Here is a 16,070-nt window from a genome sequence, read left to right on the forward strand (position 1 = left end):
TTCATGCTTCCTGCCACTTGCCAGCAGCTTCTGGGGCTAAAGCCACTTGTCACTGCAGACATTAGCACGCCTGCGGGTGTGCTCCTCCAGAGGGGCCGCTGACCTCAGACTTGCCTGCAGAAGGCTGGACCCCGGTAACTGCACCTTTATCTCACTGCTATGCTGGGGTGCAAGGAAGGAGCTGGGTGCTCTTCTCTTCTGGACTGAGGATGAGATTTCTACACGTGGAGTAGAAATCTGAGCCCTTTTGGACTTTAAACCTCCTGCCTGCTATAAACTTAGTAGCTGCCAAGACCTTCCAGGTCCCTTTCCATTCCTTCTAAGCCCTTGACAGTTTGGGAGTTAGACTATGCCTCTGCTTCGTTAGGATCATGTCACACCTTTCTAGAAATGGACTCTTAGCACTGCTCACAATGGCAGAGATCCCACGTCAGCCTCAAAGTCCAAGGACAGGAGGCGAGCAAGTGCTCAGCTCCTTCCGACCAGGGTTTCCTGGAAACCTGATATTTTTCCCTTTCTTTCCCTTGGTTTCCTCGACAGGGGATCAAAAAGCCCAGGCTGGAACTGGAATTTACCAGGTAGGTAAGGATGACCTTGAATTTGCCTGACTCACCTGTTTGCACCACTGTGCCTCGGTTTAGCTACACTGGGGACAGAACGTAGCCCTCTGCACACTGGGCGAGCACTCTAGCAACTGAGCTACGTCATAACTCCATACAGCTCATACACTCCATACAGACAGATGTGAAGACAAAAACACCGTGAGGGGCGAGGCATATATCTAAGTAGTAGAGCATTCGCTGAGCATACCCAGCGTTCCCACACACAAGCACAGAATGAAAAACCTGGACACACTGCAGATATAAATATTGGCAAAGATTAGAGCAAACACCAGGACACGAGAGCACTTAGAATGGAGGGTGGATCAATTCAGAGGACAGACCCTGGGGAGGGAAGAGGCAGCCACGCCTCAAGAACCAAGCAGTGTGTTCTAGGTACCCTGTTTTTGTTTTCTCCCTTGGGCATCTTACAGCAAGGATGGAAACAAGTGGGTGTGTGCTTTCGGGAGGCCGTGTGCACTTCCCAGGGTGCCAGGGGCTCAGCCCCTAGGCCACGGTCTTCCTTTATTGGCAGCTATGATGAGCAGCTCCTGGAAGGACCATATCCTACTCTCTATTTTTATCTCAGCCATCAGAAAGCTCCAGTTTCCTGAAATATCTGCCCAGTGCTTTCTAACTTGATAAAAATAAAATAAACCTGGTCTGAGCATCCATCCGGCGGCGACAAGAGACGCCAGGTTGCTTCTCCACAGGGGTCAGTCTCTAACCCTCAGCTCTACTCTCTAGGGTTTAGTATACCACGCGCGCCTTTGATCGCAGCACCTGGGATACACAAAACAACTCCCCTCAACTCATTTCACAGTTAGAGGAAAACTCCTTTCAGCTCTACCAGTCTGGCTCCAGAGGGCAGCTGGTCTGGGCTCCCCTGTGGTGGTCAGGGTTCCCTTCTGACCTCACTGGTTGTCCAGAGCCCCCCCACTCTGACTTTCCTAACACCTGCCTCCCATAACAACGGTTGAGAGCAGGCAGGTCCAGGGCGGAGACTACAGGTTAAGAAGGTTAGTTTCTAAGAATTCTTTTCTGAAAGCTTTTCTAAAAGATATTTTTATCCTGCAGAGTAGGAAGCCAGGAAAGGAGGTCAGTATTACAGTGCAGCCTCCCCCTGGCAGGCTTTGAATCCATCCTTGGACAGGAAGCACCCTGGAAGCTGCCCTCAGCACATCAGCACTGTTATTCCAGGCTGAGCAGAGAGCGGGTTGTGGGGGCACCGAGCACCCAACTGCGCTGTGAAGCTACAGTCTGCTCCCACTTCCCATCTCCCACTCCCCACCCCGAGGGCAGCTTGGCCGCTGTCTGATGGTTCACTTTCTGTTTGCATTCCTGTTTCCAACTAATTCTCTCAATTTGTCCTTAGTTAGTTTAAAAGAAAAGTGTCTCTGGGCTGGGGGTCATTCTAAGTGGCAGTGTGTTTCTCTGGTCTGAGCCTCGAGGCTCTGGTTCCATCCCCAGAACTGAAAGAAGCTGGGGGAGTCTGGAGGGGGCGACAGAACCTGTCTATGTAAACTTCTGGTCAAACCTCCCTTTTTTCTGCTCCCAAACTGTCTCTGTAGCCAGGGGAACTGGTGTCTGAACAAGCAAGTAATTATAACAATTAGTCATAAAATCCCCAACCCTCTGGAAGCGGACGTGACTGTTACGTTTAAGGCCCATCAGTACGTTCTGAGTGAAATATTCTGGGAGTTTTGCATTCTGCTTTTACCTGTCCAGATCAAAGGGAGCTCACTTCTCAGGATACTCCATTTCCACCTTCAAAACCAAAACAAACCTCCAGCATGAATTATGGGTTGAACACTGAGATAAGATTAATTACAGGTCATCAAGCCAAGCGGCAATTTGCATTCTTGGTGCCGGAGGGAGGAGGCGCTCACAGAGGCTGACGGAACTGTGAGGCTCTAGCAGCAATAAACACTGAACTTGCTCCGGAGAGGCATGGACTCTGCCCAGCAGTCCAGTCCTACCGTCCCCCAAAATGTAGGGCCGCGTTCAGAGGGAAGCTGGCACTTCCTGGAGAAGCCACAGAGCCCGGGGATCCTGCCCACTGACCACATGAATGGCATGAGGCTGTCCCTCATGCAAACTCGAAGTCACTCAGAAGTTTGTGCCACAGGACCTTGACTTTTTTGACTCCCCTTCTCGGGCTCTGCAGAAGAAAGCACTGGCCTGCATTGGTATCTACTGAGGGGCTGTGGAGTATGCTAAGGTGGGTAGCATCACCTGGGGGCCATAAGAACCCCAGCTTCCTCCTCAAGTGAAAAAAAGAGATGGGGGTATAAACAAAATCTAGTTAAATATGACCTCCACAGTCACTGACATCCACTATGCAAAGGAGTCCTTGTCTGAGAGATGCCTTTGCTGTCTGGAATGGAATGAATAGGGGACATTCCTTAGAGTGGCTTGGGACAGTTACTGGGAAGAAATAAAAAAAGTTCTGTATGGCAACAGAAAAGGGACATCCCAATTTCTCCACACAGTGTACAGTTTAGAGGAGGAGATACCAGGATGGATCCAGATGTGCCCAAGGGCAGCCAAAAATATAATGGGTTATGATACATTTTTTTTAAAAAAAAAAAAGGAATGGGTTTGGCATGAACAGGCAAGCATAGTCTCGGTGAGTATGAGCAGCCATGCCCAGACAGCCACCCTCTCCAGTCACTTAGCAGTTCTGTGGCCCAGGGTGTTTCTTTCTGTCTCACGCATCCATGTTGACAACCCAGAGCCATCCCTTACTGGCTGTGTGACTTTGACCAGGCCACTTGACATCTCTGAGCCTCTTGCTATTTCCTCCAGTTTAGAAGCAGAACAGGAAAAGGAAAAGCCTCTTGTGGGAATGGTATATAACAAATGCTGGATTTAGCGCTAACAGCACACAGGCAACCAGCAATGACGATGGGCGTTTCCGGGTCACCGCACACGGGACATCCATTCTGCTTTCTACTTCACTTCACATTCTAGGTAGTGCACAGGGCTTGTGACTTGGGGAACTGGAGGTTCACTGGCTGTGTGCCTCTCCATTGAGACAGATGGTTATCTAGGAAACTCTGGAACAGATACTTGGGCTGTGCTCCAGAGATGTGTGTTGGAAGGCACATTAACAAGCACCCCAAATTATTCCAGGGTGAGCCCTGGAACATGCCCATACATCTCCCCGCTGTATCCTGGGAGGCCTGGCGAGAGACACTTGGCCTCCTCCACGAGGGTTCCTCTTTGCACCCTAGCCCAAGACAAGCCCCGAATAATTGCTCTCTTGTCTTTGACCATGTGCCTTTGCTTTAGGCCTCTCTGGAAGCAGGGGCTTTGGCTTTAGGTCTCTGCTTCAGCAACTGCTTACTGGAGCGAAGCTCACCACCTGGAGGGCCTGTCTCAGGGTCCCGTGATGGCTGTGCTGACTTGTAGCCCTAATGGAGCCCAAAGACAAGCGCTTCTTGCTCCAAGATAAGTCACAGGGGCCCAGGGACCCCCTACCCCCATAGGGTAGACCCACTGTACATCCCTAGGTGGAGGAGGGGACATCACAGCAACAGTTCCAAGATTGCAACAGATGTGGGGCTGAAGAGTCAGGATTAAAGAGGAGCCTGGAGGCTCTGGCTTTTTGAGACAAGCACAGGCAGGTAAAGAAAGCCTTCCCTGCCTGTGCTCAGAATGCCCGCTTGCCAGTTGGCTGTTTGGAACGGGGAGTGTATTTCCTACCCACAGGAGTAAATGAACAACCCCATAAAACACAGTGTGCGGCTGCTGGACCCCACCAGAAATCAACTGCTGATTTAACGCTCTTTCTGTTTCTCAAAGGAAACTAAAAGCAGATAAGGCCGCTGCCTCCCATGCAGGCCTGGAGAGGTGTCTTCTAGGCCCCTGAAGGCCTTTCAAAGTAGCCAGGTGGAATTCTTTCTTCCATTTAACCTACTTTCAAACCAGCCATGGTGGCTTACGCATGTAATCCTAGCACCTTGGAGACTGAGGCAGGAAGAGCAGCTGGAACAAAGGGCTAGCCTGGGCTAGGGGGAGACCTAGCTTTAAAGAACGAGAGGAAGATGGGATGTACTCACTCATATTTGGTTTCTAGCCATAAACAAAGAACATTGAGCCTATAATTAGTGATCCTAGAGAAGCTAAATAAGGAGAACCCAAAGAAAAACATATAGGCATCCTCCTGAATATTAACCTTCATCAGGCGATGAAAGGAGACAGAGACAGAGACCCAAATTGGAGCACCGGACAGAAATCTCAAGGTCCAAATCAGGAGCAGAAGGAGAGAGAGCATGAGCAAGGAACTCAGGACCGCGAGGGGTGCACCCACACACTGAGACAATGGGGATGTTCTATCGGGAACTCACCAAGGCCAGCTGGCCTGGATCTGAAAAAGCCTGGGATAAAACCGGACTCGCTGAACACAGCGGACAATGAGGACTACTGAGAACTCAAGAACAATAGCAATGGGTTTTTGATCCTACTGCACGTACTGGCTTTGTGGGAGCCTAGGCAGTTTGGATGCTCACCTTACTAGACCTGGATGGAGGTGGGTGGTCCTTGGACTTCCCACAGGGCAGGGAACCCTGATTGCTCTTTGGGCGACGAGGGAGGGGGACTTGGTTGGGGGAGGGGGAGGGAAATGGGAGGCGGTGGCGGGGAAGAGACAGAAATCTTTAATAAATAAATAAATTAATAAAAAAAGAATGAGAGGAAGATAAGATTTCCTTCACAACGCACAAAATTTAGCAGAAGACAAAACTGTCTGTGTTTGCTTGCTGCTGTGTATTTGAAGGTGCGCAAGGACAAAGAAAGGCAGGGGAGGCAGGAACGTCACTTTAAACACTTTAAATCGGGCTCTTTTCCAGTGCTGGAGATGAACCTTGCACAGGCCAGCCAAGCGCTTTATCACCGAGCCTCACCCTGCCCAGAAATCAGGATAAAAGAGGGATGTCTCTACCGCAGCTTTGCATTTCTTCCGTATGAGCATATTAAAGACACTCTCATGTGGCACAGACACCATTAAATGTAGAACAAACTAGGGGAGGGAGACAGAAGACGACCGACTGAGCAAGAGGCTAGGGAAATGGCTCAGAGGGTGAAGTGCTTTCTGTGCCAACATGGGGTCCCCAGCACATGCAGAAAAGGGTGGCAGTCTGTAACTCCAGCACTGAGCTGGCGGGAGTGAGGAGGCATGGATACAGGAAAAACTCAGGGACCCTCCGGACCAGTCAGTCTAGGGGAAACAGCAAGTTTCAGGTTCAGTGAGAGACTATCTGAAAGCGTAAAGTTAAGGGATTGAGGAAGACACCATCCTCAGCCTCTGGCACGTGTGCCCACACAAGCAAGCACACTCCCACACACTCATGCACACACTTGCATGCACAGGGCGGAGAAGAAGAAAGAGAAAGCAAGACATGTGACGCTCCTCCCCCAGACAAGTAGTTTACAATCAAAGAGTGACCCCACCCACTAAAGAGGACAGAGAGACAGATACTACCATCCTGCGGAGACCCCTCCTATAGCTGACAGAGACGGGCGCTCATGGAGGTGGGCTTCCTTCTTCAGAAAAGCACACTGAAATACTTAGGGGGTGAAGCATTTGGGCTTCTACAGACTCAAAGGTTCAACCAAAAGCATTATCTTTGATACATAACTTGTAGAATCACGTTAGTGATCTTATTATAACCAACGTCACATTCTATCTGTTGGACACGTGACTAAAGGGAGCATGCTTGGCCAAAAGGATAACTTTCGATTGCTTTCGATTGTTTTTGTCTGAGATAGGGTCTCACTATGGCACCCAAGTTAGCTTCAAACTCCTAATCCTCCTGCCTCTGCTTTTGCAGGCCTGGGGTTGCAGATGTGAGTCAGCAAGCCCTGCCTTGGTTGAAATCTGTGAGAAGAAACTTAATTCCAGCCTTAGACCAGGGCTGGGGACAGGGACTGCCCAGAATGGCTAAGCCACCTCGGTTGTTCTCACCTTTTCCTCCTTAGAAACAAGGCAACAGCAAATACGGTCAATGAGACACCTGGACAGGGGACAAGTTCTAGGACTGGAGGGGTCCTGTCTGCCGTGACGTAGATGGCTTCTCTCTAGGGTCACTGTGGCTGCTCCGCTCCCTCTTTTTAGGGCCTTTCCTTGGGGTTGGGGGAGTATTTAGTTGAAGAATTCGGTTTACTCCTATTTTATTCCACAAATCAGAAACGAAGGAAATAAACTGCTTTGACTTTCCCCATTGAACATGCAAAAACATGAAATGTTAATAGCCCCTGGCTCCATCCTTCTACCTCCTCTCGCCTGACCTGGGCTCCCGAGTCTCTCAGAGCCCCCAGCTGTTTTCTGAGCAAGCTACGAAGCTGACCTATGCGGCCCTTCTCCCTACTGCAACTCCGTCAGGTGGAACTGAGCCTTGGGACCCCAGGCCTCTTCACTTGTCAGTGCCTGGGAACCTGGGACACCTCCTCCAACAATCCACATGGCTTTGTGGGCTTTGCACATTTGTGGGATTTGTCGAGTTGTGGAGTTTAACAACCTATGACTTCAGATCTAATAAGTCTCCCAAGCCCAGCAGGGTTGGGTGCGTGCTTCAGAGCTGCTGCCAGCCTCTAAGGGGAAGCCAAGAAGAGAGTGAAATGACATCAGGTGACATTCCGAAGCCTCACAGCAGCCATCTCTGCTGGTATTGTCACCCTGTTAGACACAGACTGAGGAAAGGCATTTGCTGCCTTGTGCTGTTAACGTTCAGTAAACACACACACACACACACACACACACACACACACACACACACACCCCACTCCAGGCTGGAAGAGCTGACCCCAACGAGGTGTTATTCACAGATTAGCACTTTTTGAACGTGGACCAATGTCACCGCCAAGAGTTTCGCCTGGAAATTTAAGTGGCTGTGTCTACCCGTGGTGGGTCCCATGTCCACCCTTAGCAATGTGCTGCCGTTCTGTGCTCTGGGACAATCAGGCATGCCAGGTTTCTTTTTAAAGACTAACTTGATCTATTTTTCCACCTGGGTCTCTCCTAGGAAGATGTGTTTTCTTTAGGATGCAGTTTTGTCTGAGAAGGAAGTTGCTTTCTTGAAGCGAGCCCAGAGACAAGCTGCAGATGTACCACTTCCTCAAGCAGGAATAAGCAGGTATTCTGTCAAACGTGGGTCTCCCACCCATCCATGCCTGTTTGGCTGGGCACTGAAAACCTCAGAGGGTGGAGCCCAACCTCGAGACTAGCAGAGAAGTCAGCCTGTCTGTGCACCTGGGAGTCATCTAGCGGGGATCACTAAAGAAGTCAGAACGCCGTCCGCTAGCTGGGTGTGGTTTAGGCACAGAACTTAACTTACAGGAGTCTGAGCAGTCAGAGCCTCTGCCCTTGCTGAAACACAAGATCCCGGGAGGACTCCAGCTCACAGCGCTGTCCTGGTAGGGTCTCAGTCCTGGGGCACTTAGCACCACGATTGCAGTTTGTGCTTTCTTCAAGAAGGACGGTTAGGACCTCAGCCACGGGAGCCTGAACATCGTGTTTCCCAGGTCCCTTACTCCCTCTTACTCAAAGCCTTGGTTCACGAGCCCCAAAGGACCGTCAATGTTGCTGAAAACAACTAAAGCCCTATTCGTCTTCCCAACACGAAATGACTGCGTAATTTCCCATCTGGCCATTGGCATCTTAAGTTAAGAGTTAAGTCATAACCACATCCTGCTAATGCAGTAATCCAAAGTAAAATTTAGGCAGCCTGTGCACCCAAATGATATCAGTCCAAGCATGGTGAAGGGCCTGCTGTGCTCAGGCTTCACTTCCGGAATTACCTGAGTTCTTCTCGGCTGAGGGCACCCAGGCTATTTTGCAAGCCTGCCACAGACAGTGCCCAACACAGCTACCTAACCCCTGTGGCTCACTCAGCACCCTCATCCTGCAGTCACCCCCATCTGGGAAACTGTTCTACGTGCCCTGTCCCCCCCACCCCAAGTTTCATCAAAATGCTCATATGATTCTAAAAATCCCCCTACTGAGATCTTGGGTTCTTGGACTCCACCAAGCTGCCAACATAGTCCATCTGCCCTCCTCACCACATGAAACCCCCTTCTTTCCATGCAGCTTCGTGGTAGGATGCCTGCTCAGGGCGCCAAAGACCCTGGGTTCAAGCCTCACAGCTGTGAAACTGAAACTGACTTGAATGCACAGGCTGCGGGTTTCCACTCTGGAATGTCCTGGGAGGGTCCCCAGAGTGTAGCAGATCCCAGACTTGTGAAGTTTCACTCTGCTCTTGCTCAGGCTTAGGAAGGAAAGTTCCACACCAACTGAGCAAGCCACTTGGGGTTTAGGACTTTGTTTTGTTTTTGAGGCAAGTCTCCTGTAACCAAGATTAGCCTTGAATTAGCCAAGTAGGGGGAGATGACCTTGAACTCCTGATTGCTATAAATGTGCTCCATCACACCAGACAGAGCCAGTCTTCCTTCTGTCTACTTTACCATGCAAAGTCCCCACAATGCTAGGACATTTCAGAGATTAACTGCCAGGCTACACATGTAAAACTCCCTTCTTTCCGTGCACCTTAGAGGTAGGATGCCTGCTCAGGGTGCGAAAGACCCTGGGTTCAAGCCTCACAGCTACCCCAAATAATTGAGTAATATTGCCTGCACTGCAGAAGAACCCACCCATCAGCTGTGGCTGGAACAGTTAGTCACTCTTACCAGGGGGACCAGACTGGGGAGAAGCCAGATGCGCCTTCAGGTGTCAGCAAGCCACACAAAGGTGAAGGGACACCGTCTGAGCTCTTTCTCCCTCCCCTCCTGCCCACCAGCCACTACTGCTACCCCAGCTCTCGACTACATTTAAACAGACCCCAGTGTTATCTTCTTAGACATTTTTCCTATGTAACTGAAAACACATTAAATATTTGATCTCCTTTTACTACGATGAGAGTTAGCAGGTCCATAAATAATCCATTGACCTGGTTCATTTTTCTGGACAAAATTGATCATAAGAATACATACACACAGGGGTTTGTGTTGCCTGACTCTTAGAAATTATACCCTTCACATTTCTGAGCACTTTGAACTGAAAAAGAACAATTCAATATGGACCCCCCCCCCGCCCCGTGTGAAAAAAAGAAAATCTCCTTCGTGGGCACCAGGTTTTTAGAAACAATTTGAATGTACACCCCAGCCCCCACCAGCTGCTGGTTACACACTTAGATGGTGTGATACAGCCCACTGGCATTTCCATAAATTCTGAATGGCCTGTGAGCTGTCTGAGATGGCACGCGCTCTTCAGCAAGGCCATCCGAGCGCATTGAGGCTTGGCCCTCTTAAGTATCACTCAAAGATTTCTCTGGTTATTTGAGCATTCGTGTCTGCCAGCGTCTTTGCATAAAGCTACCAGCCTGTATCCCAAAAGTAAAGCCCAAGCACGCACCACCGCTGGAAACTACAGCAACTTTTGCAGAAAAGCGAGGCTGCGTCAGGCCAGCGCCAGGTCCCCCAGGTTTCCATCGAGTCCCTAGCAGGGACCTTGCACAGTGAAGACAAAGGCGCCCTAAGCCTGGAGAGTCAAGCTCAGGATCGAGAGCTTCTGGAAAGAAGCGTGGGTTAGAGACGAAAAAGAAAAAAAAATACATATATGTATTTTTTAAAAGGGAAAGCGACCCACCTGCGGGCGGCTCAGCGGCGGGTCCGGGGGTTGCGGAGGCGGCGCGACCCTCGCGCCCTCGAGGCACCGGCGCTGCCGCTGGAGTGGCGCCGCCCGCCGCGCTATTTGTACTGGCGGCCCCTCACATGGTCTGATCTCTAGATAGCCGCCGCCAAAGAGCTCCGCAAGAATTTTTGCGTCACTTTGAGATCGAAGAACTTTGTTTCTCCTCGGCCGCAGCTCAGTTCTAGCTGGAGACAGGGGAGGGGCGGGGGTCCACGAGCCCTGGCCGGTGGGAGGGGGACAGAACCCCCTACTCATTCACTCATTTACGCTCACACACTCGTCCACACTAACACACTCATCTACAGCCAGGTCCGGGACAGGGCTAAGCAGGACGAAGGATCTGGTTCTTCTATTCTTGGACTTGTGTGGCAGGCAGGAGGATGCTACACTAACCGAAATTACTTTCTTCCCTTACCAAATTTGCCTTAAATTGTGTTTAGGTACTGTTCCGTGTCACTTCCTAAGAGCGCTCCGCTCGTTCTTGACCACAGCCAGACACCTCCCAACAGAGCCGGACGGTCTTTCCAAGGACTAACTTGGAAACGGGACTTTGTTCTGGGTTCTCTAGGTGGGACGAGAGCTCAGCCGGGATACTCCCCATGCTGGGAGCCGCCCGCAACCGCTTACAACAAGTACCCCTGGGAGGGAGGAACCGAGGAGGAACCGAGGGTGCTGCGGTCTTGCTACCTAGCCACAGATGAAAACATTTTGCAGAAAGCATCGGTTCTGGTCCGCCGACCCTCCCGTGCCCGTGGGCCTGGGCACTCGACAAATTACCAGTCTTTGAAGGCGCTCAGCGTTTCATCGGGACTACATTGTTTTCAAGTGTGTGTGGATTGTTTTGTTCACTCACAGAGGCTTAAACATTAATCTAATGTTATTACATTCTTTTTTTTTTACCAAAATTACGGTAACCTTTTTCTTTCTTCTTTCTTTCTTTTCTTTTCTTTTCTCTTCTTTTCTTTTCTTTTCTTTTTTTCTTTCTTTTTTTTTTTTTTAGAAGCAGATGCAGGGCTTGTTTGAGGCAGAGAACCAGGACCTGGGCTGGCCAGCCCTTTCTCTCCTCATCTGACCAGAGCAGGGGGAGCAACATCAAAGCTTAGGAGGGAGATAGTAATGGAGAGTCTGTGGCTGCGAGAAAGCTTCGGTCCCGTTGTTCCAGAGGGTCTTGAATCTAGACATCGGAACCCCCAGCTGGGCTGAGCTGACACGGGGAAAGGTTGGACCGCTCTGTCCGCAGGTGTGGGCGGCTCCCGGCCGCAGGGATCATCAGTACGAGGCTTTGGTGCCACCTAGGCGCCAGGGCGGGGGACTGCAAGGAGAGGCGGGAGCCTTAGCTCTGGGGAGAGTGGACTGGAGAAGCCACCCGGGGTATGCTTGGCCACTCCATAATCTAGACAGATCTCAGAGTCGCATGGACTTCACTGGGCTCATCCTTTCGAAAGAACACAGTGTCTGTCTGCTGACCGCCCCCCCCCCCGTGTTTTCTTTGCAGACACAAGGCTGCCGAAGAATAAGATCGTTTTGAGGGTTCTAGGTAGACAGTGGAGCATGGGTGACTTCAGCAGGAGCCAAGGCTCTTGTTTTCACTATGGCTGTCCCCATGTGGATTCATTCTGAGAGCTCCCTCCTGACCTCCTAGGCCTTGCTTGCCTCCTGCCTGGCTGCTTGGTCCTCCTTGGTCCTGCCACCTTGTGTGTGCTGGATATTGGCGACATTCCTCTGAACAGAATGAGACAGGGGACTGCAAACCCTCTACCGTTTGTGGGCTGGGTCAGCCACTCAGCCACAGAGTGCCAGGCAGGCCTTGTCTTGGAAAATGATAGCAATGTTGGTCCAGTCAGGCTGTGGGGAATGGAGGGGCTCTCCACTTGGGGATGCCCAGTTCTCCTCCCTTATGCTGAGACTAAGCCCAGGTGGTCTCACCTCTGACTCCTTGACTGAGCGCTGTAAGAAAAGTAAGGCTGCCCGGACAGTGTCCATCCCTCACTCCCACACCGGCCCGCACACATACCCTCTCTCCAAGTGCTTTCTTTCCTCTTACCTGGAGGTCACCCTGCAGGGGCCACTGTCCAGCAGTTCTTCAGCAGATCTGGCCCCCTCCCTGCAGAGCTCTGTTCGGCTATGCTGCCCTGCCTGCCTCCCCCACCAAGAGCCCTGCTTCTGACATTTGCTGGGGACACAGAGAGGAAATGCAAGCCCGAAACCCACAAAGGCGGTGCACCGGGTTGGTACATGGGGAGAGAGCTGTAGAAAGGACGAAGGGGCTGAGGAGACTTTGATGGAGGCTGCCTCTCTAGTTCTATCCCAGAGACGAGACACGGGGCTCAGCTGCTAGGGGCAGCCACCTTCCAGAGCGACGGACACACATTAGCCGCACATGCAACACACACTGCCATAACCAAGAGGACGAGGGAGGGTCCCGAAGCCCAGCAATGATGCACTGAGGAGATGACCGGGACAAAACCCTCTGAATGCCAACCGCTCCCTCCAGAAGCGCTGGGTGCCCTGTCTGCCCGTCTGCCTGTGATCTGTTTACACAGTGACAGAAGACGGAAACACTCCCTTCCTTGTGGGCTTCTCCTCCCTTCCTCATGGGCTTCTCTCTTCCTTGTGGGCTTCTTCTCCCTTCCTTGTGGGCTTCTTCTCTGGCCTAGGAAATGGCTACCAGCACCCCTCCCTTTCGGGGAATCTCTTGCTTCAGAGGTCCGCCATGGTAGGCCTGGGATCACCTGAGGCTGACCCAGCTGATAAAGATGGAGGCAGATGAAGGGGTACCAGGGAAGGCTCCATTAGTGTTAGTGGGCTGACCATGTTAGGGTGTAGGGGAGAGATGGGGGAGGGCCGGACACAGCTCTGACAGCGGCAGGGAACATAGTGAATGGACTTTATCTTGGTCACTTTTTTCCTGTCTCTTTTCGGTCATTCCTTACGAGTCTTCAGCTTCTGGGAAACAGAGCTTCCTCCAAATACCACACCACCCTCCCTCCCGCCCCTTGCCCGTGCCCGGCTGCCCTCTCCCTTGAGTCCCCACTCCTAGCTTCCCTACGAAGGGGTCCTGTCTCACAGGAGCCCGCATGGGGCCGATGGTGCTGAAGCTGGATCCGCTGCTGCTGGCCACCCTATCCATGTGCTCCACCACGAACTAACCCAGCCTCGGGAGCAACTGGGAAATCACAAAATAAAATTCTTGTCACATTGGTGTCTCTGTGAGTGACATGCGCTGTTCGGGGGTGGGAGCATCTGACATGGAAGGTGTGAGGGCATTTATACATAGGATTTGTGTGTGTGTTCACTTGTGCGCGTGCATTCAGGGGTTTGAAACAGCTCCCTCTGGAATCCAGGCTGACCTTGACTTTGAAAATTTCTTGTCAGGCTGAGGCAGCCTCCCTCGGGCTGGTCTTGGACATGGACCACCCGGCTTTGAACCAGGTTTGTTTGTGTATGTGGGGGTGGAATGGGGGCCACAGTTTGATGTCGGTGTCTTCCTCAACTGCTCTACGCAGGTTTTCAAGACTCTCTGCCCTGTTTCGCTGAGGTTCCAGGGATCCCATCTTCCCAGCACTGGAGTTACAAGCATTTTTTTCAACCGGGCTTTATTTACTTGTTTGTTTGTTTATAATATAGATTCTGGGGATTGAACTCTGGGTTCTCTCTTGCTTGTATAGCAAGCACTTTGCTGACTGAGCCATCTCTTCATCTCCTGAGCTAAGGTTTTTTATTTTATTTTTTAAAGATTTATTTATTTATTTATTTATTTATTTATTATGTATACAACATTCTGCCTCCATGTATGCCCACACGTCAGAGGAGGGCGCCAGATCTCAGTACAGATGGTTGTGAGCCACCACGTGGTTGCTGGGAATTGAACTCAGGACCTCTGAAAGTGTAGCCAGTGCTCTTAACCTCTGAGCCATCTCTCCAGCCCCCAAGGTTTTTTATTTTTATACCCATCCTGTAACACCAATAATAAAAACCCAGAGACAGATATTGGGGTTCAACCTGAACATCAGAAAAGCAAAGTAGCCACTGGCTCTTATCTCTACCTCAGACCCAAAATGGGTGATTGTGCCTCCACGAATCCTCAGATTCAGAGTGAGAGAGATTTCCTGTCTCATCCCGCCTTATATACATCTCTAGTGCTGGGATTAAAGGCGCGTACCACCGCCACCTGGCCTCTATGGCTAACTAGTGTGGTTGCTTTATGTTCTTGTCTTCAGGTAAGCTTTATTTATTAAAATACAAATGAAATATCACTACGCCATCCTACTAGATTCCCTCTTCTACCTGTAAGCACCCCTAGTTAGGGTCACGTTCTGGTGGCAGTTGGTTTCCTACTTCACCTTGGTAGAGAAGCCAGAAACACAGAGCTCCAGGAGGGCCCTACCCATGGGTGTACAGATGTGGACAGCACTTCTGTCTCTAGAGGCCCCAGTCACCCACAAGCTATGAGCTCTTTCTCTTACTGCATCTCAGCACCTGCTATTGTCTGCAGGCTGCGGGTGCCTAGGGTACAGGATTGTCAAGAGTGATGGGCAGCTGCATGGGAGGCTGATGTGGTCATCAAAACCAGCTGCTAGGGCTCGAAGGGAAACCAGCCTGGGTCCAGGCTGGCATGCTGCATGCCTTTAAACCCAGTCTAGGAGCCTGAGGTACGGGGCTGCACAGAGAGACTCTGTGCACTAAAACAAGAAAGAAGAGAGAAAGGGGGAGGAGAAAGTCCCATATAGTGGCTAAAACTTAAAGCAGTTTGACATGGGAGTACCCCAAGATTTACTGATGTGTGTGTGTGTGTGTGTGTGTGTGTGTGTGTGTGTGTGTAAAACGCACTCACTCAGAACTAAACTAAGTAGAAAAATTAGGATGCAGTTGAGGCTTTGGTAAGAATGAACATTGGAGGTGAGAACTCACTGATCATGCTGTATCTTTTTGTAAAAAGAATTTATGTATATATAAAAATATATTATGTGTATATATATATAAATGTATGTGTGTGGGGGTGAGTATACATCACACGTGGCAGGTGCCCACCGTAGAGGCCGGAAGAGCATGTCAGACTCCCTGGAAGTGGAGTCGCAGGTGGTTGTGAGCTGCCGGGCGTGGATGCCGGGAGCCCACACAACCAGGAGAGCCTAAAGTGCTCCTAACCACAGAGCCATCTCTCCAGCCCACTGTGCACTTTTCATACTATTAAGCATTTGCAGTAGGGGCTAGAGAAATGGCTCAGTGGTCAAAAACACCAGCTGTTTCAGAGGACCCAAGGGGTCCCCAGAATCCATAGGGCAGCTCACAACCATCTGTAACTCCAGCTCTAGGGGATCTGATGTCCTCTGCAGGCACCAGAAACATATATGTAGTGATACATACATGGAGGCAAACACTCTCACACATAAAATGAAAATAAGCTAGGGCTGTTACAGAGAATCCCTGTCTCGAAAAACCAAAAATAAAATGAAATGAAATGAAAATAAATCTTTTTTAAAAATTGCAGTAATGCTTTCATAATTTTTTTCCAGAAAAGCAGGTTTTATATCTGCTAAACAAGCAAGCCTTCTGCCAGTGTACCATGGCCCTGCCCTCAAAGCAGCTTTATTTTAAATAATACATAAATAAGAAAAATGGAGAGGAGAGAAAGGCATCCGGGCTCAAGCTTCTTGAAAAGCGAACAAGCTCTGGAAAACTGCCAGCTCCCCTTGCCACCTCTTAGACAACACATGGGCCAGTGCCTCCTCGGGTGTGTGTGTGTGTGTGTGTGTGTGTGTGTGTGTGTGTGTGTGTGTGTG

This window comes from Microtus ochrogaster, chromosome 7, assembly GCF_000317375.1.
Source record: "Microtus ochrogaster isolate Prairie Vole_2 chromosome 7, MicOch1.0, whole genome shotgun sequence".
Taxonomy (NCBI): Eukaryota; Metazoa; Chordata; class Mammalia; order Rodentia; family Cricetidae; genus Microtus; species Microtus ochrogaster.